This window comes from Leucoraja erinacea, chromosome 12 (genome assembly GCF_028641065.1).
Source record: "Leucoraja erinacea ecotype New England chromosome 12, Leri_hhj_1, whole genome shotgun sequence".
In the NCBI taxonomy this organism is placed as follows: Eukaryota; Metazoa; Chordata; class Chondrichthyes; order Rajiformes; family Rajidae; genus Leucoraja; species Leucoraja erinaceus.
In genome coordinates this window covers 9990832-10018229 of record NC_073388.1, presented here as the reverse complement: position 1 = coordinate 10018229, position 27398 = coordinate 9990832, and the positions used below count along the sequence as shown (strand labels likewise).

General features: G+C 44.8%; 1 protein-coding gene across 1 annotated transcript in view; it reads left to right on the top strand.

Annotated features, from left to right (window-relative positions):
* tenm1 (teneurin transmembrane protein 1) overlaps positions 1–27398 on the top strand; it is a 1787780-nt gene that overhangs the window by 894245 nt on the left and 866137 nt on the right. Inside the window, exon 5 of the mRNA XM_055643570.1 lies at positions 459–561. The gene's annotated coding sequence lies outside the window, so the exon portion shown is untranslated. The remainder of the gene's footprint in view (positions 1–458; positions 562–27398) is intronic.

Sequence of the window (27398 nt, the reverse complement as noted above, 5' to 3'; positions counted from 1 at the left end):
TATCAAGAAAGCACATCAGCGCCTCTACTTCCTGAAAAGACTACAGAGAGTCGGTTTGTCAAGGAGGACTCTCTCTAACTTCTACAGGTGCACAGTCGAGAGCATGCTGACCGGTTGCATCGTGGCTTGGTTCGGCAACTAGAACATAGAAGGTACAGGAGCCTGAAGACTGCAACAACCAGGTTCAGGAATAGCTACTTCCCCACAGCCATCAGGCTATTAAACCTGGCTCGGACAAAACTCTGATTATTAATAACCCATTATCTGTTATTTGCATTTTTATCAGTTTATTTATTCATGTGTGTATATATTTATATTATGGTATATGGACACACTGATCTGTTTTGTAGTAAATGCCTACTATGTTCTGTGTGCTGAAGCAAAGCAAGAATTTCATTGACCTATCAGGGACACATGACAAAAAACTCACTTGAACTTGAACTTTCTCTCTTTTGAAGGAACTGAATTCTGAGGGTGCAGGTTCACAGTCACTGCTGTATTCTGGAATCTCACCGAATATGCTTGGTAGTGGCGGCAAAAGTGATTCACCTTCTGATCCAGGTATGCCTTTAACTTTTTGTAAGGAGCTTGACACAAAATTGTGAGATGTTTGGGGCTATTTGGAGGAATATGCTGACAGGAATTGTTTCATCTGTATTCTGAATGTTCGCCATTGTGCAGTTCTGTTTAATTATTTCAATTAAGGTCTTCATTATAACCACACATAACATTATTAACGTTACTCCTTGTCCTAACTGATACAGTCATCTCCACATGCAAAGAGCTATGCTTGGCTGCTTACTAATATGTGTAATTTATAATATCAATATAATGCTACAACCATTGGATGCATTGGATCGAAAACTGGAAGCAGTTTTGTCATTATTATCGAACCTGCACCCTCTATCTGCTTCATGCTACAACTGTTCCTTCATATTCACAACTGCCTTTGTGGCATGACACCACTCATACAGTCTTACAGCGTAGAAACAGGCCCTTCGGTCCAACCTGCCCACATGTCCCATCTACACTAGTCCCACCTGCCTGTGTTTGATCCAAACACTCTAAACCTGTCTTAATATTTCTTAAACATTGCGACAGTACCTGCCTCAACTACATCCTCCGGCAGCTCGTTCCATACACCTACCTTTAAGTGCAAAAGTTACCTCTCAGATTCCTAGTAAATCTTTCCCCCCTCACCTTAAACCTATGTCCTCTGGGTCTCGATTCACCTACTCTGGGCAAGAGACTGTGCATCTACCCGATCTATTCCTCTTATGATTTTGTATACCTCTATAAGATCACCCCTCATCCTCCTGCACTCCAAGGCATAGACTCCTAACCTGCTCAAACTTTCCCGAAGGCTCAGGCCCTCGAATCCTGGCAACATCCTCATGAATTCTTCCCTTTCCAGCTTGGCAACATCTGTCCTATAACATGGTTCCTATCTTCCAGTCAGTTGTCAATGAGGCCACTTCATTTGCTCTTGTCCCTTCAATTAAGTTGACTTAAATTCAAGAAAATAATTTGCACTTTCCCCAGTCCACTATTGGGGCTGAAGCAAGCTACAAGTTTATTTGCATTTTGTTAAACGTTACAACGAGCCACGCGTTGTGAATCAAAAGTGATCTTTATTAAGCACTACAGTGAGGAGAATACACGCGTCTGGTGAGGGTTCACCCAGAGTTCTGACTAATGGGGCTGTATGAGCTAATTCTAGAGTTCTCCCGAGTTTCCCCTGATTCGAACTTGGAGAATTACGGTAATAGCCGCTTGTAGGTACTCGGGGCTCTCGTGGACATTTTTCAACGTGTTGAAAAATGTTCACGAGTCTTCACGAGCTTACCGCGTTTCCCGAGTGCCTGCCGTTAGCGTTACGAGCCGCTAAGAGACGTCCCAAGCTCCGACGTACCCGCGACGTACATTCGACGTGCTTACCACGAGTTTGATTTTTCTTTAAACTCGGGAGAGCTCTTGAATTACCTCGTACAGTGGGACAGGCCCTTAACTACCAGGGCACACCCCTCAACCCCGTGACATCTTCTTCCCGCCAAACACAGTCGCATGACCCCGCCAGTCCTAGTGCCGAGGGTTCGCTCAGTAAGTGGCCCAACCACCAGGTGGCGCCACAACCCATCCATTATCAACACTGTTTATTTTGCTGTCGGCATGGCAACCTCCTTAGCCCAGACTAAATTTCTGGCCATGGTTTGTTCCTTGGATGCATCGGATCGAAAACTGGTTGCAATTTTGTCCTTATTATCTAACCTGCACCCTCTATCAGCTTAAATTTGTTCTGAACTCACAGTCTGAATTTTCTAATGAGCTTTACATTTCACACAGTCAGAAAGTCATACAGTCGGTGTGGAAACAGGCCTTTCGGCTCAACTTGCCCACACCAACCAACATGCCCCATCTACACCAGTCCCACCTACCTGCATTTGGCCCATATCCCTCTAAACCTGTCCTGTCCATGTACCTGTCCAAATGTTTCTTAAACATTGCATTAGTACCTGACTCAACTACCTCCTCCAGCAGCTCGTTCCATACAACCACCACCCTATGTGTGAAAAGGTTACCTCTCAGGTTCCCATTAAATCTTTCCCCCACCCCCCTCACCTATACAAGGTGACCTCACCCCTCCCCAAACAATGCAAACAATGCAGGGAATTACAATCTTCCACTCTATCTGACATTCTCCGTCCCTTCAGCCTTTGTTCTTCTGCCCATCACCCCAACATTGGCATCTTTACTCAGCTCCACTCTCCAAAACTCTCCACTTCCAAACCCTTTATGTTTCCCTTCATTTTGAAAAAAAAAAATCAGAACCTCGCAAATGTGTATTTTATGCCAGACCTTCCAGTTTATCCAATCTCTTCCCCGATAGCTATTCATCTTGTCCATTGTATTTATTTTATCGTCTTTGCTAACTAATGTTCCCATCACAATACTCCAATCCCAATTCTGAAGCTACCAGTCAACTCATTTGTAAGATGTTACGACGAGCTGAATTAGGCCATATGGCCCATCAAGTCTACTCTGCCATTCAATCATGGCTGATCTATCTCTCCCTCCTAACTCCATTCTCCTGCCTTCTTTCTCCCCATAACCCCTGACACCTGCAAAATCGGGAATCTATCTATCTCTGCCTTAAAAAATATACTTTGACTTGGCCTCCACAGCCTTCTCTGGCAATGAATTCCACATATTCACCACCATCTGACTGAAGAAATTCCTCCCCATCTCCTTCCTAAAGTAACATACTTTAATTCTGAGGCTGTGAGTGACCTCTGGTCCTCGACTCTCCCACGAGTGGGAATATCCTCTGCACATCCCCTCTATCCAGGCCGATATTGTCAGCAACCCCTTTGCAACTCTCACACTGAATTTACCATAGAGTCAGTTCAGTTCTGCAAACTTTAAGAAATAAGTTGTGATCAACAGGTCAATGGTATGAGAAATGTGAATGGACATGTGACATTGCATTACATTTTGCACTGTGTGCAGCATTGTGTGACTTGATGTCATTATTATTTTTATACGATTACAATGTGATACACGGCCTTCCCAAGTCTCTGACAGAGGGCCAATAAGGTGAAGAAAATCTAAACCCTGAGCAAAGACAGGCTAAAAGGTGTTCCGTTTGATCCCTGTTTGTGGGAAATTTGCTGAACGTTGTAGGCTGATGCCATAGTTGACATCAGTTATGCTGATCAAAAGAAATCAGGCAATATTCTGGTCCTAGAGATACCAGAGACTGCAGTCCAAAGAAGGGTCCCGACCCAAAACGTTGTTCGTCCAATCCCTCCATAAATGCTGCCTGTCCGCCGACCAGCACTTTGTTTTTTAGTTCAAGTCTCCTGCCCTCTCCATTAGTTAGAGACAAGAAACTGCAGATTCTGGTTTACAAAGAAGGATACAAAGTGCTGGAGTAACTATAGATAGATAACATTCCAGGTCGAGACCCTGCTTCATTGTGAACAAGGATCCTGACCCAAAGCGTCACCTATCCAATAACCCGCTAAGTTACTCCAGCATTGTGTATCCTTCTTTCCATTAGTTGCTAATTATTGCTGGATGTTCAAGGGGAACAATGGTGGAGAGAACTCAAATATTCCGTATCCAATGCTGGAAAAGTATGTAGGAGTGAACTGCAGATGCTGGTTTACACCGGAGATAGATACTAACTGCTGGAGGAATGCAGCAGGTCAGGCAGCATCACTGGAGAAAAAGAATAGGCGACGTTTCGGCTCAAGACCCTTGTTCAGACTGAGAGCCAGAGCAGAGGGAAACTAGAGGTATGAAAAGGTACAAAGAGCAAATAAATGAAAGGTATGAAAAGTATCTCACTTTTAAAGATCATGTGTAGGATCGGCAAGATGTTTGGATCAAGCAGGCATAGTGGGGGAAAGAGAGACACAAACTGCTGGATTAACTCTGCAGGTCAGGCAGCATCGCTGGATAAAAGGAATAGGTGACGTTTTGTTTCGGGACCATTCTTCAGCGTGGAAAATAAGAGAAAGAGACGTGACTGGATTTAAAGTGATCTCAGCTGAGGCTGCGGGAAAGCAGGACAGGAACCTGGCGTGATGAGCAATGGCAGATAGTCAGGCATAATAAGATCAATTAATTGCTCAGTGTATTGCTGAGCGTGTGTGGGCAGTGTATCGCCACGGGTATGGTAGCAAATGTTGCTGGACCAGCTGTCGGAGTCCTGGACAATCGATCCAAAGACACGAGCGTTAATCCCACCAAGACAGTTGGGGGATTTAAATTCAAGTAATTACATGAATCAGGAATTAAAAGCTGGTTTCAGTAATGGCCACCGTGAAGCTACCAGATTGTCGTTAAAATTCCATCTGGTTTCTGAATGTCTGTCTGGGAGGTTGATCTGCAATCCGACAAGCATTGGCTAATATGTGACTCCACACCCATTGGGGTGGCTGACTCTGGACTCTCTACTCAACGATGAGCCATCATCACCGGCATCCACCTCACAGCAACAAACACATTAAAGATAAAGCACGTCTTCTTCTTGTGAACGAAACGTTAACCAAAGGAATAGTTAGGTCTCAAGCCAGATGTTGAGCAGCCAGGTTGTTGTCTCTGTGTCAATGTCTGCCAGGCCCTGAGCTCCATTTGGTGGGTGGTAGAGCGGGCACCCAGAGATGACATGGTTGGCTCTCTGTTGTTCTGCTCTGCATTCACCGGCTGGGCTCTGGCGGAGTCCGCATCTCCACCGCCCAACTCCAGTACCAAGTCTGTTGAACTTCACCCATGCTCCTCTGCGGAGGTCAGACCCTGGACAGCTTATATCAGGTGAAGAGATGTAGCTGTGTAGTGGAGATGAGGTTGCCTTCCACTTGCAAGTGAGAATTAAAAAAAAAAATCAAAATACTCGCACAGATTGTCTTCCCCAGAGTAGGAGTATCGAACATCAGAGGACATGGGTCCAAGTTGAAGGGGAAAAGATTTAATAGGAACCAGAATGAGTAATTGGTTCACACAAAGAGTGGTGGGTGTATGGAACCAACTGCCAGAGGAGGTAGTTGAGGCAGGGACTATTGCAATGTTTAAGAAACATTTAGACAGATACATGGATAAGACACGTTTAGAAACATAGAAACATAGAAGTTAGGTGCAGGAGTAGGCCATTCGGCCCTTCGAGCCTGCACCGCCATTCAATATGATCATGGCTGATCATCCAACTCAGTATCCCGTACCTGCCTTCTCTCCATACCTCCTGATCCCCTTAGCCACAAGGGCCACATCTAACTCCCTCTTAAATATAGCCAATGAAGTGGCCTCAACTACCCTCTGTGGCAGAGAGTTCCAGAGATTCACCACTCTCTGCGTGAAAAAAGTTCTTCTCATCTCGGTTTTAAAGGATTTCCCCTTTATCCTTAAGCTGTGACCCCTTGTCCTGGACTTCCCTAATATCGGGAACAATCTTCCTGCATCTAGCCTGTCCACCCCTTTAAGAATTTTGTAAGTTTCTATAAGATCCCCTCTCAATCTTCTAAATTCTAGAGAGTATAAACCAAGTCTATCCAGTCTTTCTTCATAAGACAGTCCTGACATCCCAGGAATCAGTCTGGTGAACCGTCTCTGCACTCCCTCTATGGCAATAATGTCCTTCCTCAGATTTGGAGACCAAAACTGTACGCAATACTCCAGGTGTGGTCTCACCAAGACCCTGTACAACTGCAGTAGAACCTCTCTGCTCCTATACTCAAATCCTTTTGCAATGAAAGCTAACATACCATTCGCTTTCTTTACTGCCTGCTGCACCTGCATGCCTACCTTCAATGACTGGTGTACCATGACACCCAGGTCTCGCTGCATCTCCCCCTTTTCCAATCGGCCACCATTTAGATAATAGTCTGCTTTCCTGTTTTTGCCACCAAAATGGATAACCTCACATTTATCCACATTATACTGCATCTGCCAAACATTTGCCCGCTCACCCAGCCTATCCAAGTCACCCTGCAGTCTCCTAGCATCCTCCTCACAGCTAACACTGCCCCCCAGCTTAGTATCATCCGCAAACTTGGAGATATTGCCTTCAATTCCCTCATCCAGATCATTAATATATATTGTAAATAGCTGGAGTCCCAGTACTGAGCCTTGCGGTACCCCACTAGTCACTGCCTGCCATTGTGAAAAGGACCCGTTTACTCCTACTCTTTGCTTCCTGTTTGCCAGCCAGTTCTCTATCCACATCAATACTGAACCCCCAATGCCTTGTGCTTTAAGTTTGTATACTGATTTTTTATGTGGGACCTTGTCGAAAGCCTTCTGGAAGTCCAGATACACCACATCCACTGGTTCTCCCCTATCCACGCTACTAGTTACATCCTCGAAAAATTCTATAAGATTCGTCAGACATGATTTACCTTTCGTAAATCCATGCTGACTTTGTCCAATATGAGGGATATGGGCCAAACACAGGCAGGTGGGCTAGTGTAGATGGGACATGTTGGCCGGTGTGGGTAAGTTGGGCTAAAGGGACTGTTTCCACACTGTAATTATGACTCTTTATCAAAATGGTTCATGTTTTTTTCCACATTGTCCTTCCCCATAACACTTAGAATAGGTCCTGCTTTCATGGGATCTCAAGTTAATGAGTTTGAAGGCATAATGAAAGATGGAGAGTTCTAAATCTTTTCCATGCATTCCATGAAACCTTATCACCTGCCTTGGAACAAGTTAAACATGATACCTTATAGTGGAGGAACGAATTGCAGATGCTGGTTTATACTGAAGAAACACATAAAAAGCTGGAGTAACTCAACGGGTCAGGCAGCATCTCTGGAGAGAAGAAATAGATGAGGTTTCGAGTCAGAACGTCTGAAGAATGGTTTCGACACTAACTACTGGTGCTGTCTGTACGGAGTTTATACGTTCTCCCTGCGACTTGCGTGGGTTTTCTCCAAGATCATTGGTTTCCTCCCAAACTCCAAAGACGAACAGGTTTGGAGGTTAGTTGGCTTGGTATAAATGTAACAATGTCTTGTGTGTGTGTGTGTAAGGTAGTGATACTGTGCGGGGATCATTGGTAAGTGAGAGCTCAGTGGGCTGAAGGGCCTGTTTCTATGCTGTATCGCTAAACTAAACTATACTAAAAGATATACAAAGATATACAAAATATACTAAAATCAACCTGTCTATAGTGTACAGAGAAAGGTTAATGTGTGCAACATTTTGTATGAGATAAAGTCCGATTGAAATATGGGAATTTCAGTTTGAAGAAAGAAACGTCTGAAGAACGGTCTCGACCCGAAAAGTCACCCATTCCTTCTATCCAGTCTTGCTGCCTGTCATAGAAACATAGAAACATAGAAAATAGGTGCAGGAGTAGGCCATTCGGCCCTTCGAGCTTGCACCGCCATTCAATATGATCATGGCTGATTATCCAACTCAGTATCCTGTACCTGCCTTCTCTCAATACCCCCTGATCCCTTTAGCCACAAGGGCCACTTAAATATAGCCAATGAACTGGCCTCAACTACCTTCTGTGGCAGAGTATTCCAGAGATTCGCCGATCTCTGTGTCCCGCTGAGTAACTCCAGCATTTTTGTGTCTATCTTCAGTTTAAACCAGCATCTGCAGTTCCTTCCTGCACATGAAGAAAGCAGCAACTTGTCCTGTTTTGAGCAACATGTAGAATGATCTTCTGCTCTGCTTCCTTCCCTTCATTGCCAGTGGCTGCTGTCCTGTCACTGTATGTTGGCCTAATTGACGATTCAGAAAGCATCTCGCACCAGTCACCCAGACTGACAGCTGATGCCAGACTGAGTGGGCCATACCTGACAGCTCCTGTTACATTTCATGAAGCTTGTCTCCACCCAACCAACCAAACTGATCCAACTACTTACAGCGACGAGGACCAAACTGTCAAGAAGGATCGGTTGTGTCTCCACACTGGTTGATGGTTTTTGATGTATTTGTAGGACAAACAGTAGATTGAGTTGACATTGTCACATCTCACAGGCGGTGATCGAAATCTGTGTAAATGCCATGGGGTGCAAACAGATATTTGATCAGATGCTAATGTGCCTTCGTTAGGTACTTGCCAGAATGTTTGCAAGCAAATATGGATCCCTACATACTGTAAATACTGAGATTGACAATGGTTGGTTTGTTAATGTTTAGTTTTGTTTAGTTTAGAGATACAGCGCGGAAACAGGCCTTGTGGCCCACCGAGTCAGCACCGACCAGCGACCCCCACACACTAGCACTATCCTACACACACTGGAGACAATTTACATTTACACCAAGCCAATTAACCTACAAACCCGTATGTCTATGGAGTGTGGGAGGAAACCAAAGATCTCGGAGGAAACCCAAGCGGGTCATGGGGAGAACGTACAAACTCCGTACAGAGAGCACCCACAGTCGGGATCGAACCCGGGCCTCCTGCTCTGCGATGAGCCTGTCCCACTTAGGCGACTTTTTAGGCGCCTGTAGGAGACTATGCAGTCACCACATGGTCGCCACATGTTCGCGGGTGGTTGCCGGGGAGTCGCCTTCTTGGTCGTGAGAAGTTCCCGCATTCTGGCAACTAGTCGCGGCCTCATTATGGTCGCAACAAAATTTTCAACGTTGAAAAATTAGCGGTGACTAGACTGAAGCCGCCATGGAGCGTAGCGAGAATTCTCGTACGTAGGTGGGTCGCCAGGAGGTGCTAGTGGGTTGCCAGTAGGTCGAAGGTTCTCGTAGGTTGCAGCAGGTGCTGACAGGTGAATTTCATTGGCTCATTGGTAAAAAAAAAACATAAGCAGTAGTTTTCAGAACCAAGGATAACCGACCGGTAATGTTACATGTCCGCCAAGATTCACAGCCGTGTATCTCTGGCTCCGTACATCTCAGACAGAGCTCCCCCCGCTTGCCCTGTCCCGGCAGTCCGCTGACAAATCGCCTAGGTGAGACAGGCCCATGTGGCAACAACTCCACCGCTGCGCCACCGTGCCGCCTATAACGTGTCTAAAGCAATTTAGGAACTGTACATTTGTCTGAAGAGTATGCCATTTTAATCATCTAAATTAGCAGAACTTTATTTCAACGTCTTCTGGTATAGTTTGGTGATACAGCGTGGAAACATGTCCTTTGACCCCCCCCCCCCCCCCCCCCTCTGCATCCCACCCCCCATCCCCCCGGCCACCAAGAACAAAGAGGGACCCAGAGGGGGGCGGGCGTGGAAGTTGAAGAGGAACAATTTTGAATACTTTTGTAACTTTGTCAATGGCCTTTATGTGGCGGTGACTCTAGGCATAATTGTGTAATGTTTGCAAAAGAAGGAATTTCACTGAACCTAGAACCTAGAAGTGGCGGCGCTGCCTTGCAGCTGTGGCTCGCCTGCAGTCCGTTTGTCTTTTCTGTTTTTTGTTTTCTCTAGTCCCATTGTTACAGTTTATTTTGGTTTATTTAGTTGTGTATGTGTGTGTGTGGGCGGGGGGGCGGGTGTAACATGTTTTTTGACTCTTCCTTCGGGGGGGGATGCGACCTTTCTTGCCGTATTCCCCGTCTCCGTGTCCGTCTGCGCTGAGGCCTATCGCGGAGCTGGCGGCCCCCAACTGCGACCGTCCTCGAGGCTCCGGAGACAGAGCCAGGACTTACCAACGCGAGGTTGGCCGACTTCGGGGCTGTGGTTGCGGGGCGACCCAACGTACGACCCGACTTTGGAACCTCGGAGGCTCGGGCGCGGGCCAGTGGACGACATCATCGGGAGCTCGAGTTCTGTTTTCCGGAGCTCCCGCAACTACAGCTGCGTCCGCTGGACTGGAGGGCGGCAGCTTCGGCAGCTTCGACCGCCCCGGGCCGCGGAGTTTGAACCGGCCCGTTTGCGGAGCACGGATTCAGCCGCGGGACTTACCTACCATCACCCGGCGGGGTCACAACATCGGAGGCTTGGATTGCCTCAGCGCAGAGGGAGAGCAAGGAGGGAAGAGACAATGACTTTGGGACTTTAAACTGTGTTGAGTGTTTGTCATTTATTCTATGTTATGACTGCAGGCTAAACCATTTTGTTGCACTGAAAAGTACAATGACAATACATTGAATCCAATCAAACATGACAGTAAAGTGTCATTCAATGAATGATTGTGTCAATCAATCAATCAATCAATCAATCAATCATCCAACTCAACATAGATCAATAACTCTATCCTTTATTCCTTATAGGCTTATTTAGGGCTGCATCTCCTTATTTCCAGATGAATAGTTCTCTGGGCAGCATTGGTCAACACCAGTCTGGCATTTTCATCTTATTGCAAAATGCTTTTAACATATTCAATATTCTCTCTTGTGTTTTCAGTATTTAATATCCAATTGCCTAAGGTTTTGGCCAAGAAAAATAAAAACTGGCTGAACTTTCTGCTGTGGAAGAGTTTGCTTTGAGAAAACTTCAAAGCTACATATTACAAAATGTTCCGTTGCCAGTGTGTGTTGTATAATCCTTTTTTCACATTGTGGCCCATTGTTTATCCAAGGTTAAAAGACAGCGCTAGGAAACAGCGCTGCAGCTGAGAGAAGGAAGAAAATGCCGCCCTTCTATAAACTATTTAATTATTGTTTGCTGAGGCCGTGTGAGTAAATGTAACCAGAATATGAAAGCTCGATTTGCATTCGAATAAATCTAACTGTTTTATTATGAGCGTACCCTTTGGAGATAAGATAAAATGCCTGAGAATAAGGTTGATAGCAATTCAAATATCAAGTTAACACCTCCATAATTAAAAGCTGCAATCCATTTAAGAACGGATAATATGTTTTCGCCTTTTGTGCAAATACTAATTTAGCATTGCACTTTACACAAAGACAATTTTATATAATGCCAAGTGCATAAATTGTAGAGCTAGGCACCGTATTTAGTTTTTAGTTCATATTTTTTTTAGTTTAGAGATATTTTTTAGTTTAGAGCGAATGGTATGTTAGCATTCATAGCAAAAGGATTTGAGTATAGGAGCAGGGAGGTTCTACTGCAGTTGTACAGGGTCTTGGTGAGACCACACCTGGAGTATTGCGTAGTTTTGGTCTCCTAATCTGAGGAAGGACATTATTGCCATAGAGGGAGTGCAGAGACGGTTCACCAGACTGATTCCTGGGATGTCAGGACTGTCTTATGAAGAAAGACTGGATAGACTTGGTTTATACTCTCTAGAATTTAGAGATTGATAGGGGATCTTATAGAAACTTACAAAATTCTTAAGGGGTTGGACAGGCTAGATGCAGGAAGATTGCCCCCGATGTTGGGGACGTCCAGGACAAGGGGTCACAGCTTAAGAATAAGGGGGAAATCCTTTAAAACCGAGATGAGGAGAACTTTTTTTCACACAGAGAGTGGTGAATCTCTGGAATTCTCTGCCACAGAAGGTAGTTGAGGCCAGTTCATTGTCTCTATTTAAGAGGGAGTTAGATGTGGCCCTTGTGGCTAAAAGGATCAGGGTGTATGGAGAGAAGGCAGGTACAGGATACTGAGTTGGATGATCAGCCATGATCATATTGAATGGCGGTGCAGGCTCGAAGGGCCAAATGTCCTCCTCCTGCACCTATTTTCTATGTTTCTATGTTTCTATATAGCATGGAAACAGGCCCTTCGACCCACCGAGTCCACACCGACCAGCGATCCCCGCACGTTAACACTACCCTACATATACTTGAGACATTTTACATTTATACCAAGCCAATTAACCTACAAACCTGTACATCTTTGGAGTGTGGGAGGAAACCGAAGATCTCGGAGAAAACCCGCACAGGTCACGGGGAGAACGTACAAACTGAGTGGTCAGGATCGAACCCGGGTCCCTTGCACTGTAAGGCAGCAACTCTACTGCTGCGCCACCATGTTGTGTGGTTAGAATATGTGTCGGAAAGAACTGCAGATGCTGCAAATGCTAGTCCAGTTTGAAGAAGTGTTTTGACGCAAGACGTCACCATTTTCTTCTCTCCAGACCAGCTGAGTTACTCTAGAATTTTGTGTTCACCATACTGTTACTTTGATATGTTATTGATGTCCACCATATGTATTAGCCAAGGCAAGCAGCCGGTGATCTCACTGTCGTAGAGCTATATAGCATAGAAACAGGCCCTTTGGCCCAACACGCCAATGTTAGCCAGGTTTTCGTACTGAGATAATCCCATTTGCCTGCTTCTAGCCCATATCCCTCCAAACCTTCCCATCCATTGACCTAACCATGTGTCGTTTACATGTCGTAATTGTACCTGCCTTTTCCACTTCCTCCGTCAGTTTGTTCCACACACGCACCGCCCTCTGTGCAGAAAGAAAACTCCCTCAGATCTCTCTTAAATCTTTCCCCTCTCACCTTAAACTGATGTCCTTTCAAATCCACTACCCTAGGGAAAGGACAGTGGCTGTGTTGAAACATCTTTCCTCACTAAACAATGGCATTGGACGAAGGTCTAAAACAGCATCGTAATTCTTTGTCAGGAGGAATTTTACTTGATCTTATGATGAAATTAAAAATTAAAGGTACATTGAAAGAAACCGAAATGTATAACATTATTTTTGACAGAAACCTTCCCTGTTTAACACTGTCCCTGTCAGCAAACCTCAGTGTCTGCACAATCTTTGGTTGCAATTTTTATATCAACACTCATAATACATCCATGCTTATATGTTTATTTGTACAATGGCAAATTCCATTTCAGAACAACAGTATTTTGACTTTTTAGTCTCATGGTAATTCGTTTTCGCCTCATCCACAGTTACCAATGACCTACTTTAATATTGTTACTATTCTGCATATCTTTCATTCATTTGCTTTTCATCTCTCTATATCACCGTCTATATCTCTCATTTCCCTTTCCCCAGACTCTCAGTCTCAAGAAGGGCTACCTTTTCCTTTTCTCCAGAGATGCTGCCTGTCCTGCTGAGTTACTCCAGCTTTTTGTGGCCATCGTCGGTTTAAATCGGCATCTGCAGTTCCTTCCTTCACAGTATCTGGACACAATCTGTCGATGGGCCAATTCATTTCATTCAAAATGTAACTTAATTTTACAAAGTAACCAGATTTACAAATGTCCAGAACAAATTGCAAAAAAATGAAGCATTCGACTGCTTCAACGATCTATGGCTGACAGTGTTTCTGCTTCACAGAACCGGAGACTTGGGTTCAATCCTAACCACGGGTGCCGTCTATGTGGAGTTTGTACATTCTCCCTGTGACTGCGTGGGTCCAAAGGTATGTGAGTTTGTAGGTTCATTGGCCTCTGTAAAATTGCCCCCTAAAATGTAGGGAGGGATGACTTGAGAATTAAGGGACAGAAGTTTAGGGGTAACATGAGGGGGAACTTCTTTACTCAGAGAGTGGTAGCCATGTGGAATGAGCTGCCAGTGAAGGTGGTGGAGGCAGGTTCGATTTTATCATTTAAAAATAAATTGGATAGTTATATGGACGGGAAAGGAATGGAGGGTTATGGTCTGAGTGCAGGTAGATGGGACTAGGTGAGAATACGTGTTTGGCACAGACTAGAAGGGCCGAGATGGCCTGTTTCCGTGCTGTAATTGTTATATGGTTATAACATAAAACTAGGGTAAACTATGGATAGAAGACACACAAACCCTACCAGATATCGTCAAGTTATATTTATTGTCATATGCAAAAGTACAGTGAGCTACAGGTACAATGAAAAACTTGCTTATGGTAAGTTATACATCAGAGAATTAAGCTGAGAGAAAATAACTCAGTATTAGTCAAAAAAATTGTTCTCGAGAAACAAGTCAAATTGAAAGCTGATAATTGCCAAGGACCTGAGGATCAACATCTTAGAGTTTTGAAATAACCTCGATAAGACCCCCTTCAACTTCCTACACTCAAAGGAATAAAGTGCTGGTCTGCTCAGCCTCTCCCTGTAGCTCAGGCCCTCAAGTCCTGGCAATATCCTTGTAGATGGTCTCTGTCCTAATATCCATAAATATCCATAAATAAGGTAATTCCAGGTTAACAACATCCTTCCACTGACGGAGACAAAAAATGCATTCATCATCTCTGGAGAGAAGGAATGGGTGTTGTTTTGGGTCGAGACCCTTCTTCAGAACATCCTTCCTCTAGCAGGGTGACCAAAACTGAACACAATACTCCACATGCGGCCTCACCAATGTCTTGCACAACTATAACGTCCTAACTTCAACTCAAGTTAAACTTCTCTGCTCATATTCTTCTCATTTTCTTTCATGTATTTTGAAAGCAAAATGCTTCGAATTCTGCACGTCACCACAGCCACAATTTGTGATCAATTTGTGATCAATTTGTGTCACTAGCTTCTTAAATTTTGCAAGTTTATGTTGGCCACGTCATACGATAATAACCCAGAGGAAATGGAAATTGGCAATACATGGGCTATTGCAGTAAAGTTTAAGATTGGTTTTCATTTATTATTATAACAGCGCAGCACAGATGTTTGTGTCGGCTGGCAAGGAATAACATTAATATTAACTGGGATTGCTTTCGTGGAGAAGGGCCGGGGAGGGAGATGGGGAATAAATTGTTGAGGTAGGTTAGGAGAGTTTTTGGCATAGTATGCTGATGAACTACCAGGGGAAGGAGCATTGTTGGGGAATGCAGCTGGTCAAGTGGAGGGAATAACTTGGTTGGACTATTTTGAAGACAGTGACCATTGCTCCATGCATTCCAAAATGGTTCACTTTAGTTCAGAGATACAGCATGCAAATAGTTTCCTTTGGGCCACCAAAATCCGCGCCAATCCACGCCCATTCACACCAGTTTTCTGCTATCTCACTTTCACATCCACTCCCCACACATTAGGGCAACTTTATTTATTCGGAGGCCAATTAACCGACAAACTTAGGATAGACAAAAAAAGCTGGAGTAACTCAGCGGGACAGGCAACACCCCTGGAGAGAAGGAATGAGACCCTTCTTCAGACTCAGACAAACCTACTCGTCTTTGAGATGTGGGGGGAAACCAAAGCACTCAGGAAATCCACACGGTCGCAGGAAGAGCGTGCAATCTCCACACAGACAGCACCCAAGGTCAGGAACGAACCCGGGTCTCTGTCGCTGTGAGGCAGCAGCCGTGCCACCTGGATTCTCAAAACATATTCGCAAAACCTGTTTTTATTTCGCATTTCCAACATCTTCAGTTTAGTTTTTTTCAACTGTGGTTGTCCGTTGGTTTATTATGGCCCCATCAAACAAATAAACTTGGCAGGTTATTGCCATTGCTCTGCTACCATTTCGCAAACAAGTAAAGCCCTGAGGTCCATATTTTCTTTTTCTATTTCGTATAAAAATAGGAGCTGTTCCTTAGGTATTTGTCTAGCCTTTTCTTGCAGATTATAAATAAGGTAATTTAATCCAGCCCAGCCAATCTGACTTGCCCAGAGCTAGAGAGATAAGGTGATAGGTCTCCCCTTTGCGGCAAAAGTACTTAAGTGTTTTGAAAACATTAGCATTCTGAGAAAAGCCCGTTCAATTCAAGATTGACTTTATGCTATTTTAACAGAATACTCAAATAATGTGGCCAGATTCCATTGCCCATTGGAAAGGAAGTGTATAGGGAGGAAATGCAGATGCTGGTTTTCACCGAAGATAGACACAAAATGCTGGAGTTAAGGGCCTGTCCCACCAGTATGTGACTGCATGCGGCTAGTGCGACCAAACGTGGTGGCTTGAGGTGGGGCCGGTCCCACTTCCAACCGCGGAGCCGTCTGGAGTTGTGCGGGGCTGGTCCCGACATCATACTCACCAATCAGCTGGGCAGGAGGCGGGCCGACTGAATTTGGACATCGCACGGCGTGGGCGGTTACCTCATCACTCAATGGCACCCCGGATGGTGACGTCATTGCGCAACTCCACGCACTAGGCGTACGCTGTCGAGACGATGCATACGATGTCGAGGACGCTGCGTACGGCCTCTATGCGGCAGCGGGCCGACAGGCCATTGCCGCGCGGGATTTTTGGTCAGTTTTTCGGAGCCCCGCGCGATGTCGGGACCAGCCCGGCTCCGGCGATCGAAGTGGGACCGGCCCCGCGAGGCCGTACAGCTCAAGCGACCACGCTAGGTCGCGCTCGCTGCATGCAGTTGCATGCTGGTGGGACAGCCCCTTAACTCAGCAGAACAGGCAGCATCTCTGGATAGAAGGAATGGGTGATGTTTCGGGTCGAAAGGTAGAGCAGTTTTTGCTTATTCTGTTTTATTTGCTCAGGACAGATGATTAATTCATCTATCTTTTAATTTCGTTTGGAGATACAGTATGGAAACAGGCCCTTTGGCCCATTGTGTCCATGTTGACCACTGTTCACCCGTACACTAGTTCTATCCTACACAGGAGGGACAATTTACAGAAGCCAATCAACCTACAAATCAGCACGTCTTTTGGAATGTGGGAGGAAACCAGAGCACCCGGAGAAAACACACGCGGGGAGAACGTACAAACTCTGTAGAGATAGCACCCACGCCGTCACAGGGGGAACGGAAAACTCTGCGCAGACAGCACCTGAAGTCAGGATGGAAACCCGGTTCTCTGACGCTGGAAGGCAGCAACTCTACTGCTGCGCCACTCTGCTGCCTGCAAAGCTTTTTGTCAACGCTTACAGCATGTGTTACAGAACTATTTTACAAAAAGCAGTCAGTAAGGAAGGAGCAACAAGAGAAGGGAAAAATTGCTGATTATTGAGGTGCATTAGGACACACGGCCTTCTGGAAAAGGTTGACTTACATCCTGGTAATAAAGAACGTAATACCCCATCAGTTAAAATTGGTGTAAGCATTGATTGCTTTGTTGCAGACTCACACAAGCAGCTGTTATCTCAATGGGTGACCTGGGACAGATTTTTCCAATGTTAATATTGTCACGTTGGAATAATCCATCAAATAACTCCTCATATTTTCATGTGAGAAAGATTCTACTTTACATAAAGGAAGGGGATCTTTTGTTAGGTTAAAGGTGAGGGGGGGGGGGGGGGGGAAAGATTTACGAGGAATCTAAGTGGTAAATGTTTCATACAAAGGGTACAGGGTGTAAGGAACGAACTGCCAGAGGAGGAGGTTGAGGCAGGGACTATTGCAACATTTAAGAACAATTTGGCAGGTACTAGATTGGGACAGGTTCAGAAGGATATGGGCCAAACAAAGGCAAGTGCAACTAGTGTCGATGGGACGTGTTGGTCTGTGTGGGCAAGATGGGCCGAAGGGCCGATTGCTACTCTGTGTGGCTCATTGACTTTCCTTTTGCCATAGAGAGGGGGAGTTCAGAGAAGGATGAGAAAAACCATTTCAAATTTTTATTTGTACATATTCAATTGCACCTTCATCAGTCACGTAATATCAGCTCATTCATCAGGTCGTTTCCACAGGCATGAGGTGGGCTATTGAGGGGGCAATAAGGACGATACACCCAGACTGATTCCTGGGATGTCAGGACTTTCATATGAAGGGAAAGACTGGATAGACTTGGCTTATACTCGCTAGAATTTAGAAGATTGAGGGGGGATCTTATAGAAACTTACAAAATTCTTAAGGGGTTGGACGAGCTAGATGCAGGAAGATTGCTCCCGATGTTGGGGAAGGAAGACTGCAGAAGGAATAGTTGGGCAGAACGGCAGTTTTCTAACATGCCCTATTGATTTCTGAAAGCAATCATTGGTTTTCATGTAAACTGAAAGGAAGACACGGGGGAAGTACCAGAAGGTTGCAAGGTTCGAACCTATGTCTCCGGCATTGCATTCGCTGTAAAGCAGCAACTCTATTGCTGCGCCACCGTAGTTGAGGGAGGTAGAGTGGATATTCTATCATCCCATATAGAGACTTGTGATTTTCTTGTTGTAATGCCAGGGCCTCAAGAGGAGTCACACAGTTAAGAAAACTTTCCCTCGACTTTAGGGCGGCAGGTGACATCGTCGGAGTTATATCCCCACTTGTTTAGAGACACCTTGGCTCTGCCAGCATCAGTTCCCAATCGATTGAGGCATTCCCATCTGGTCCAACTTGCATCAGCACCAGGAGGGAGTTGCTCACTTGCCGTTAGTCCCATGGTTTAGTTTTGTTTAGGGTCTATGCCCACTAGGGATATTATTTTTTTTACATTTACTTAACCTACAAACCTGTACATCTTTGGAGTGGTGAGGAACCGAAGATCTCGGAGAAATGGTGTCTGGCCGAACATTGGATGTGGTTCATGTTATCTGCTGTGGGCACTCCTTCATGCTGTCTCCTGCTCTTCTTGCTCTAAATTGGTTATAGTGTTACACTTTAACGTTTAATTTGTTTATACTCTTCCTGATGAAATTGTATGAAAATATTACAAAATATTGTCAATATTGCAAAACCACTTCTAATCCAAAACAATTGAAAGCGAAGGTACACAAAAAAGCTGGAGAAACTCAGCGGGTGCAGCAGCATCTATGGAGCGAAGGAATCTATGGAGACAGCAAGGACTAACAAAATTGGGAGAATCCAATGTTCAAATTTCTTAAACACTTGTTGAAAGCAATGTTGATCATGATGCAGTGTGTAAAATGTAACCAAGATATTGGTTATTACATCTTGGTAAACCATTTGTGAATTCAATTTATTAACTTCGTGATTGGAAAGTAATGATTTATTTCTAGTACGCAACGTTCCATTTAAAAATTGCATTAGCGTCCAAATTAAATGCTGTTAGTTTTCATCATTGCTAAAGAAATAAACCAAACTAATTGTGGTGAACGTTTGAAAAGACTGGGTGGGGAATGTGACCAAAGGGAGTTAATTTTGGACTTAAGTATAACTTATTTTTAAAGATGGTTTGATTTAATGCAAATATTGATTTAGATTCACTGACTCGAGTCTGGGCAAATGGCATATGTTACATCAAGAGGACACAAAGTGCTGGAGTAACTCTGCGGGTCAGGCAGCAACTCTGGAGAACATAGATAGGTGATGTTTCTGGATGGGACCCTTCTTCAGACTGGTTGTTGGGAGTGGGGACGTGGGTGTAAGCAGGGAGCGAGAAGAGGCGGGACAATACGTGGCAGGTAATAGGTGAACACAGGTGAGATGGGACTTCTGTTAGGCGGATAGATACAAAAAGCTGGAGTAACTCAATGGGACAGGCGACATCTCTGGAGAGAAGGAATGGGTGATGTTTCGAGTCGAGACCCTTCTTCAGACTGATAGGCAGATGGTAGGAACAAAGGCCAAAGATTAGAGCAGAAGGTGTGAGAGAGACAGGTGAAAGGGTTGCAAATTGTGAAGCTAGAGGAAGGAATGTATTAGGAGTGGGAGGTGGAAGAGGATGGGAGAAACTGGTGTGAAACCAGGTGGGGTTCCCGGGATATGGAGTGAGGGGGTGGGAGAACGAGGGGCAGGTGTGGATGAGGAAGGGGAGATTTGTTGGAGGTTACATAAGATTGGAGAATTCAATATTCATATCGCTGGGTTGTAAGCTACCCAAGTGAGATATGGAGTGCTATTCCTCCAGTTTGGTTTCACTCTGGCACTGGAGGATGCCCAGGACAGAAAGGTCACAGGAAGTATGTACACTGTTTCTCTAACCTCAAGTGACCCTTGCATCCCCTCTCTCTTCGTCCCTCCCCCACTGTAGTCATCGTACTAGTTTCACTGCCATCCTGCTCACTTTCACGATCTGCTTAACTCAGTATCATCCACTCTACAGCCAACAATTGACCATTGTGGGCTCCACCTTTCATTGATTATCGATGCTTTTTGCATATCTTTGATTCGGTTGCTCTATTTATCTTCTATATCTCTTTTGATTTCCTCTGACTCTCAGTCTGAAGAAGGGTCTCTACCCAAAATGTCACCAATTCCTTTTCTCCGGAGATGCTGCCTCTCCCGCTGTGTTTCACCAGCTTCTTGTGCCTATCTTTGGTGTAAATCATCATCTGCAGTTCCTTTGTACACTCAACCTGTGTTGTGTTGCATCTTTTTACATATTAATGTTAGTTTGCCTTCACATTATTATATTGCCCTTCATGAAGATTATGTCATTACAGTCGTCACCCTTTATATCTGCGTCCAAATATGTTCAGTTCAGTTTCAATTTAATTTATTGTCACGGGTACCGAGGTACAGTGAAAAGCCTTTGGTGCGTTTAACCAGTCAACAGAAAGTCAACACATGATTACAATTGATCCATTTACAGTGTACAGATACATGAAAAGGGAATAACATTGAGTGCAAGGTAAAGCCAGCAAAGTCCGATCAAGGATAGTCTGAGGGTCATCAGAGAGGTAGATAGTAGTTCAGCACCGCTCTCTGGTTGTGGTAGGATGATTCAGTTGCCTGCCAGCCAAAAGCAATCTTCTATCACTAATACCCTCTGATATCAATTTTCCTGCAACATTCATTTGGGTCAATGGATTAATCTCATTGCTACCTTGGGCAAAACCAACCAACTCAGCAAAAAATCTTGGATCTCCAGTTACAGGCTGTATTTAGTCAGTAAACCATCAGAGTCCTGATTAAAAAAGAGCGATTTCGTCATGAGTCACTAAGTCATGAGTTAGAAAATTTGACGCATTGAAACTTTAAGACCAAAAGGATTTTCAGCTTGATTTCCCAATTAAACTGAATAAATTGGTTGCTAAGAAAGCTTAATGGTCAGGGAGGAACAGGAATAATCAGAGATGTTAAGGAAAAAAACTGGACAATCGTACTATTGTCTGCTGTAGACAATAGACAGTAGACAATAGGTGCAGTAGGCCATTTGGCCCATCGAGCCAGCACTGTGATCATGGCTGATCACCACATTCAGTACCCCGTTCCTGCCTTTTCCCATTATCCCCTCCCTCTACTATCTTTAAGAGCTCTATCTAACTCTCTCTTGAAAGCATCCAGAGAATTGGCCTGCACTGCCTCCTGAGGCAGAGAATTACACAGATTCACAACTCTCTGGGTGAAACAGTTTTTCCTCATCTCAGTCCTAAATACCCTACCTCTTATTCTTAAACTGTGACCCCCTGATTCTGGACTCCCCCAACATTGGGAACATTTTTCCTGCATCTAGCCAGTCCAATCCGTTAAAATGTTATATGTTTCTATAAGATATCCTCTCATCTAAATTCCAGCGAATAGAAGCTCGGTCGATCCATTCCCTCATCGTGTGTCAGTCCCGCCGTCGCGGGAATTAACCTGGAGAACCTACGCTGCACTCCCTCAATAGCAAGAATGTCCTGGAGGAAGAGATGGGAGTGAAATGTGTACCTGGTCTCCAGTGGTATGTTGCTGTTAAGCACCCAGCTGTTGTGGAGCTGTGCTGTATCTTGTTGGGCATTGGCAGGAGGCTCAGTGGACGCTGGGCTGAGGTGGCTTTGCACAGTCATTGTGTTTCTCTGCAGTGAGTCCAAGGAGCGGGTTTGTCGGCTTCGACACGTGCAGCCGTGTGGAGGCGGTGGTGGTGGTGCTGGGGGGCTGAATGTGAATTTGCTGTGAGATCCAGCAGGCAGTTCTGGAACGAGAAGAGGCCCCTGGTTCTGAATCTTAATGGCAGCAGATCTACCGCTGCATCACTGCACTGCCCCTGTTTGAAACAATGTCGTTAATTGTGAGGAGACTGATAGGATGGTAACTGGCCAGACTGAATCTACCTTTATGAATTGGATTTCCCTGACTAATTGTCTACATTGCTGGGCAGATGTCCGTGTTATAACTGTATGAGAAAAACATAGCTGAAATGGTAGATAGATCTGGAGTGCCGCCACTTTAACATTGGCACCCTCGGCTCTGGACAGAAGGTGGCTTGTCATAGTTGCAGTGACGAGAGTGTGACCCAGTTGAACCCTGTTTTTTTTTTGCATGATTGAACTGGAATCATTCCTGCAGAAACAGTTTTAAGATTTAACATTACAACCATCAGTACATGATCCCACTATCATCCCCATTTCTTATTTAGGTACAGGGCAGCACGGTGATGCAGCGGTAGATTTGCTGCCATACAGTGCCAGAGATCCGGGTTCAATTCTGAACACGGGTGCTGTCTGTACAGAGTTTGTACGTTCTCCCCGTAACCTGCGTGGGTTTTCTCTGGAAGCTCCTGTTTCCTCCCACACTCCAAAGACGTGCCGGTTTATAAATTAATTGGATTAGTGAAATTGAAAATTGTCCCTAGTGTGTGTAGGATGTTGTTAGTGTGCGGGGAATCACTGATGAAGGCATACTCGGTGGGCCAAAGAGCTGTATCTCTAAACTAAATGAAAAAAATAGAAGAATAGAATAATATTGTTCAGAAGTGCTTCTGTCAAGAACGTTACAAAGTTCAATCCAAAATGGTGCATATTTTTCCAGAAGATTTTTGACTTTGGACTTTAGAGATACAGCGCAGAAACACGCACACCGAATCCACGCCGGCCACCGTTCTCCCCGTCCACCAACATTATCCTACGCACGAGGGCGATTTATAATTTTACCAAAGCAAATTAACCCACAAACTCGCACTTCATTGGAACGTGGGAAGAAACTGAAGCACCCGAATAAAAATCACGCAGTCACAGGGCGAACGTACAAACTCCCTACTCTGTACACTCTGGAATTTAGAAGGATGAGAGGGGATCTTATTAAAACATATGACTATTAAGGGTATGGACACGCTAGATGCAGGAAACATGTTCCAGAGGTCACAGTTTAAGAATAGACAATAGACAATAGGTGCAAGAGTAGGCCATTCGGCCGTTCGAGCCAGCACCGCCATTCAATGTGATCGTGGCTGATCATCCACAATCAGTACCCCGTTCCTGCCTTCTCCCCCATATCCCTTGACTCTGCTAATTTTAAGAGCCCTATCTAACTCTCTCTTGAAAGCATAAAGAGAATTGGCCTCCACTGCCTTCTGAGGCAGAGATATTGTTAACAAGTGCTTAGATCGGAGATGAGGAAAACCTTTTTCACACAGAGGGTTGTGAATCTGTGGAATTCTTTGAATCAGAAGGCAGTGGGGGGCATTCTCTGTATGCTTTCAAGGGAGAGTTGGTTAGAGCTCTTATAGATAGCGGAAATCAAGGGATATGGGGCAAAGGCAGGAACGGGGTACTGATTGTGGATGATCAGTCATGATCACAGTGAATGGCGGTGCTGGCTCGAAGGGCCGACTGGCCTACTCCTGCACCTATTGTCTATTGTCTATGGTCAGATAGCACCCGTAGTCAGGATCGAACCTGGGTCTCTGGTGTAAGGCAGCATCTGTACCGCTATCACTGTTCTGCTCCAAGATAAATGACAGATGTCTCTAGAAAATGAATTCATAATTCCAGAAGTTTCCAGAGGTATTGCAGACATAATATCATAATAGCATGTCTATTTTTAAATAGAATATATTTTTGATCATTTGTTTTCCTCGTTCAATGTTTAAGCACCATTTTGTGTTATTAACACTTTGAATTTTGTAGTGTGTTTTTTTTCCTTTTATACAATGATCAGAACGGTATAATATTCTTATCTGTTCAAGGAATTTAAAATACTTGAAAAACATTCATGTAATGTAATGTTAAAATTGTACAAGGCATTGGTGAGGCCAATTCTGGAGTATGGGATACAATTTTGGTCACCTAATTATAGGAAGGATGTCAACAAAATAGAGAGAGTACAGAGGAGATTTACTAGAATGTTGCCTGGGTTTCAGCAACTAAGTTACAGAGAAAGGTTGAACAAGTTAGGGCTTTATTCTTTGGAGTGCAGAAGGTTAAGGGGGGACTTGATAGAGGTCTTTAAAATGATGAGAGGGATAGACAGAGTTGACGTGGATAAGCTTTTCCCACTGAGAGTAGGGAAGATTCAAACAAGGGGACATGACATGAGAATTAAGGGACAGGAGTTCAGGGGTAACATGAGGGGGAACTTCTTTACTCAGAGAGTGGTGACTGTGTGGAATGAGCTTCCAGTGGAAGTGGTGGAGGCAGGTTCGATTTTATCATTTAAAAATAAATTGGATAGTTATATGGACGGGAAAGGTATGGAGGGTTATGGTCTGAACGCAGGTATATGGGACTAGGGGAGAGTACGTGTTCGGCACGGACTAGAAGGGTCGAGATGGCCTGTTTCCGTGCTGTAATTGTTATATGGTTATTCAGTTCAATTTTTTTTACACGGCAGCGTTTAATGGATCTTGGCCCGTACTCTCTGTAGTTTTTGGGAATGATGCGGATCTCAATGAAACCTACCCGATAGTGATCGAGTTGACGTCGAAAAGATGATTTCAGTGATGCCACAACTCTGGGCAAAGGACACGGTGCATCTATCCGACCTATTCCTCCCATGATTGTATACACCTCTATAAGATCACCCCTCATCCTCCTGCACTCCAAGGAATAGAGACCCAGTTTACTCAACCTCTCATGGTGGTCAGTCATGGTGACCACTGTGAGTGGTTGCGTTGGGCAGTCACGGTGGCGCAGCAGTAGAGTTGCCGCCTTACAGTGAATGCAGCGCCGGAGAACAGTTTGTACTGGTGCTGTCTGTACGCAGTGTGATCTGCGAGGGTATTCTCCCAGATCTTCGGTTTCCTACCACCTTCCAAAGACGTACAGGTTTGTAGGTTAATTGGCTTAGTAAATGTGAAAATTGTCCCCAGTAGGTGTAGGATAGTGTTAATGTGCGGGAATCGCTGGTCGGCGCGGTCCCGGTGGGCAGAAGTACCTGTTTCTGTGCTGTATCTCTAAACTAAACTAAACTCTCACTATAGCTCAAACCCTCTAGTCAGTAGTGGACTGGGTCTAAAAATATTGGTTGCCAGGAGACAAAGGGGGCCCACCCACAACTGCAATGCTATCATTTAACAGGGGCCCACTTGCCATCACTTGCTATCACTTCATCAGGGGCCCACTTGCCATCAGGCAAGCTGACACCCTGGCCAGTCCGCCACTGCCTCTAGTCCTAGCAACATGGAACTCCGTTCAAACCCAGGTTTGAATGACAATAAATAGCATTCTATTCTATTCTTCTATCCTCAAAGGTGTACCTGAAGGAATTTACGCTTGCTCGAACCGGTGTCTGGAATTCGACCCAAAGCCAATAAAGAGAAGGTTTTACATGAGAGATTTAATTAATTAGCGGCGTAGATAAGGTGAATGCGCACATTCCTTCTCCGAGGGAAGGGGAATCTAAACGAGAGGGCATAGGTTTAAGGTGAGAGGGGAATTTCTTTACACAGAAGGTGGCGGAACAAGCAACCAGAGATGAAGCTCTGCCAAGCTGCCTGAAGAATGATTCCAACCCGAAACGCCTCCCTTCCTGTTTTCTCCAGAGATGCCGCCTGACCCGCTGAGCACTTTGTGTCTATCTACCTTGCCAGAGAAAGTCGTTGAGGCAGGAACAATAACAACATTTACAAGACACTTGGACAGGTGCATGTATAGGGAATGTTTCGAGTGATTTGGGCCAAATGCAGGCAAATGGGACTAGCTTAGAAGTGCCACTGTGGTCGGCATGAATGAGTTGGGCCGTATACACGCTGTTTTACTCTTTGACTCTCCCTGAGTGACTTTGTAAGTTAGACAATTGTGCTGTTGCCTGGAGTCGTAATGAGGCCAAAGTGGATTTCCTTCCACAATAAACATTAGGGAGCCAGATGGGTTTTTACAACAATCTGGTCATTTCATGATACCATCTCTGATACTAGATTTTTAATTAATCAGCCTAATTTAAATTCCCCATCTGCTGTGGTGGGATTTGATTTTTTTTTGTCCTTGATTATTAGTCCAGGTTTTTGCATTATTTGTCCAGTGTCTACTTTCTCCTGATGTCCTTTTGTGGAATGTTTGAACTTTAATTTCGCCAGGAAGGATTTAGTAATGAGTTACAGTTTCCCATTATATTTTGGGGATAGAGTAAACTTACATGGATTTAATAAGTCAGGTTTTTAGTTTGGTTTTGAGATACCACCGTGGAAACAGGCCCTTCGACCCACCGAGTCCATGCCAACCCCTTACACCAGCACTATCCTACACCCCAGGGACAATTTTCAATTTTTTTCACCGAAGCCAATTAACATGCAAACCCCTACGGCTTTGGAGTGTGGGAGGGGAGCAGATCACTTGGAGAAAACCCATGCAGTCACTGGGAGAACGTACAAACTCCGTACATTCGGCACCCGAAGTCAGGATCGAACTCTGGCGCTGTAAGACCATCAACTCTACTGCTGCGGTGTTGAAGCTACTGCGTTCATTGGATGAGGTGTTAATGAGCTGGTTGATATAAATATAAAACAATACCTGAAACAGCTTAATCCGTATCTCCTTAGCAAACGTAAATTGCTGCACCACGATCAACCCCCTGAACTTGAAAATCAAACATATATACCGTAAGACCGTAAGGAGCAGAATTAGACCATACAGCCCATCCGGTCTGCTACGCCATTCAATCACGGCTGATCTATTTTTCCCTCGCAACCCCATTCTCCTGCCTCCTCCCCGTAACCTTTGATGCCCTTACTAATCAAGAACCTATCAATCGCCGTTTTAAAAGTATCCTCCGCCAAAACCTGTAGCAATCAATTCCACAGATTCACTGCCCTCTGGCTAAAGAAATTCCTTCTCCTCTCTCCATTCTAAGGGTACAACCTTTTATTCAGAGGCGGTACACTGTGGTCCACGATTGGAAACATCTTCTCCACATCCACTCCAGGCTTTTCATTATTCAGTATGTTTCAATGAGACCCGAAACGTCACCCATTCCTTCTCTCCAGAGATGCTGGCTGTATCAGTGGCCAGAGGATCTGGGGTGATGGAGGAACTGAAGGAAATCCACATTAGGCAGGAAATGGTGTTGCGTAGACTGGTGGGACTGAAGGCTGATAAATCCCCAGGGCTTGATGGTCTGCATCCCAGGGTGCTTAAGGAAGTGGCTACAGAAATTGTGGGTGCATTGGTGATCATTTTCCAATGTTCTATAGACTCAGGATCAGTTCCTGTGGATTGGAGGGTA